The sequence below is a fragment of the Aotus nancymaae genome, unplaced genomic scaffold, assembly GCF_030222135.1.
Source record: "Aotus nancymaae isolate 86718 unplaced genomic scaffold, 86718_ANA_hifiasm-v0.15.2.pri h1tg000036l, whole genome shotgun sequence".
In the NCBI taxonomy this organism is placed as follows: Eukaryota; Metazoa; Chordata; class Mammalia; order Primates; family Aotidae; genus Aotus; species Aotus nancymaae.
In genome coordinates, this window is record NW_026988450.1 from 34,343,037 (window position 1) to 34,346,422 (window position 3,386).

General features: G+C 36.9%; 1 pseudogene; it reads left to right on the plus strand.

The window, feature by feature from the left end:
* Positions 1–728: 728 nt before the first annotated feature.
* Positions 729–1,204, plus strand: LOC105730002 (immunoglobulin J chain-like; annotated as a pseudogene).
* Positions 1,205–3,386: the final 2,182 nt, after the last annotated feature.

Below are 3,386 nucleotides of genomic sequence, written 5' to 3' on the forward strand. Positions count from 1 at the left end.
AGTTTCTGCCATAAAACGCAAAAGAGGGACAAAAACTATTTAATTATATATTACAATCATGTTGAGCCCAGAAAGCTAGGGAATTTGGGACCACTCTGGTAACATAAGAAAAATAAGTGTGCAACAGATGTTTATCTTAGGTCACTAACAACTCCTTCATTTTTTTCCTTCTTCTATTTCTTTTTATTTATTTTTTTAAATTATATTTTAAGTTCTGGGGTACATGTGCAGATCATGCAGGATTGTTACATAAGTATACACATGCCATGGTAGTTTGCTGCATCCAACCCCCTGTCATCTACATTAGGTATTTCTCCAAATGTTATTCCTCCCCTATCCCCCCATCTCCTACTATCCCTCTCCTTGCTCCTCCACCCACTAACAGGCCCTGGTGTGGGATGTTCCCCTCTTATTTCAGATGTGAAACTAACCCACTTCCCAGATGACACCAAAGGTTCAAAACTGAGAGGAAAAGACAAAAGCCTTCATGTTTGCTTATGTATTTAAACGTTGATTCTCCTTTGCTGATGGGCCCTTACCTTTCCTTGGTCAAAGAAATGAAATAAAACAAGGCAGCAGGCCCTCTTTCTACAAATGGAATTATTCTTGATTTACTTCCTTGTCCCTTATTCTTTCTGAAATGTGTGTAGTTATCATTCTATATTAAACCTTGGAGGACGTGTCTGACTCACTTTAGAATTTGGGTTTTCAAGAGAACTGAAGTCAAGATGAAGAACTATCTTATTTTCTAAACAGTCCAGGCCATTTTTGTTAAGGCTGTTCTTGTGACAGCCCAAGATGAAGATGAGAGGATCATTCTTGTTGACAGCAAATGTAAGTGGGCCAGGTTATTTTCAGCATCATCTCTTCTACCAATGATCCTAATGAGAAACTTGTGGAAAGAAATATCCAAATTACTGTTCTTCTGAACAAGAAGAATATCTCTGATCCCATCTCAAGGTTGAGAACCAAATTTGTGTACCATTTGTCATACCTGTGTAAAAAATGTTATCCTACAGAAGTGGAACTGGATAATCAGAGTTCCTGCTACCCAAACAATATCTGTGATGAAGACAGTGCTACAGAGATATGCCATGCTGATGATAGAAGCAAGTTCTACACAACTATGGTCCCACTTACATATGGTGGTGAGACCAAAATGGTGAAAATAGGCTTGGCCCCAGGTTCCTGCCACCCTGACTAATTTGTCACTGCTAACTGCACAACTCTTTGAGAGGCTCTCCATTTTATCCAGAAAGTTAATATTTTTACAACCAGTGAATTTGAAACCTAGATTTTTTTAGATGATGTAAAACTAACCCCCCCCAAAAAGTTGAAATAGTAACATTATTGTCTTTATTAGGTAATTACTTCTCAACTATATTTTCACACCCAATTAAAATCTGTCAATTATCATGCTTGCCTGAAGAGGTATGCTCCCTTAAGAATACAGTTTCTATCATTAAAAAAATAGACAAGGGGAGAAAATAAAACTCAAGGAGTAAAATCAAGAGACATAATAAAATGTTGCCCTCTCTCTGCCTTTACCTTGGAGAGCCAGAGCTTTTGAATTTTCCATCTATTCTCTTTTTAAAAAGTTTCACTGTAGTTTGCTGAGAATGCTGGTTTCCAGCTACATCCATGTCCCTGCAAAGGACATGAACTCATCCTTTTTATCACTGCATAGTATTCCATGGTGTATATGTGCCACATTTTCTTTATCCAGTCTATCATTGATGGGCATTTGAGTTGGTTCCAAGACTTTGCTATTGTAAACAGTGCCGCAATAAACATACGTGTGCATGTGTCTTTATAATAGAATGATTTATAATCCTTTGGGTATATACCCAGTAATGGGATTCTCGGCAAACTGACACAAGAACAGAAAACCAAGCACCACTTACTCATAAGTGGGTGTTGAACAATGAGAACACATGGACACAGGGAGGGGAACATCACACACCAGGGCCTGTTGGGGGGTGGGTGGAATAGGGGAGGGATAGCAGGGGGTAGGGGATTGGGAAGGGATAACATTAGGAGAAATACCTAAAGTAGATGATGGGGGATGGATGCAGCAAACCACCATGGCACATGTACACCTATATAACAAACCTGAACGATCTGCACATGTACCCCAGAACTTAAAGTATAACAAAAATAAATAAATTAATTAAATTAAATAAAGAGCAAAAAAAGTTTCACTGTAAAGAGAACATGTAAGTGTAAACATAGGTCAATTATATGTCTCCATTAAAAAAATAATAATTTTAAAACGTGTTTTTGGGCCAGGCACGGTGGCTCAGACCTATTATCCCAGCACTTTGGGAGGCCAAGGCAGGTGGATTACTGGAGGCCAGAAGCTTGAGACCAGTGTGGCCAACGTGGCAAAACCTCATCTCTACAAAAAATACAAAAATTAGCTGAGCATGGTGGCACACATCTATGATCCCAGCTACTTGGGAGGCTGTGGCACAAGAATTGCTTGAACCAGGGAGGCAGAGATTGCAGTGAGCCCAGACCCTGCCACTGCACTCCAGCATGGGCAACAGAGCGAGACCCTGTCTCAAAAACAAAACAAACAAACAAAACAACAACAAAGCATGTTTTGGAACTATTTATAAAAATAATTTAAAATGAAATCTCTACTATTTATGAAACCCATTAACTGAATAATTAAATGCATAACTGAAAAATATTTTGACATAACACACAGACTTGAAAGCAGATGATACAGATTTTTACCTTTTTTTGATAATCTAGTTAGCATAAGAAATTCCCACTGGAAACCATCTATGTTGTAAATGAATGTCATGAAATATGTATTCCAAAATACTTATTATCTAGCACAGTTTGAACAATTAACTAGATTTTTAAGGATAAAAAAGAATAACATTTCTATACAGATGCTCATATTAAATAGAAATGAATGAATTTATTTTCACATAGAACATTGGTCAAGCTGTATAATTTCCATTTTGAAAGGGGAGATTAAGTATTGTTACAGAAAATTAAATTATCAATTTCAAACCAATTAATATTAAATCATATTATATTTAAAGATATTTGAACTTGTTAGTTTTTTTACAATATATATTATTTTAAAAATATATTTAATTACATTTACATTAAGAGGCAACATTTTTTCTGAAGGCGCCATGAGAGCAAAGTATGCAAGGATGGAAGCCACCTTCCATCCTTTCTCCTTGTAAAAGACCATGGGGTTAGAATAATAAACATGCTCCAAATCTGGGTATGCCACTTGTCTTTTCAGAACAGTCTATCAACTCAGGTTTACACTTCTAAGAAGGCATCATCAAAATTATGTAGTGCTCCAGGGTCATAGGGGAACTACCATCTCAAGAATACAGAACTCAGGTTCCATGTAG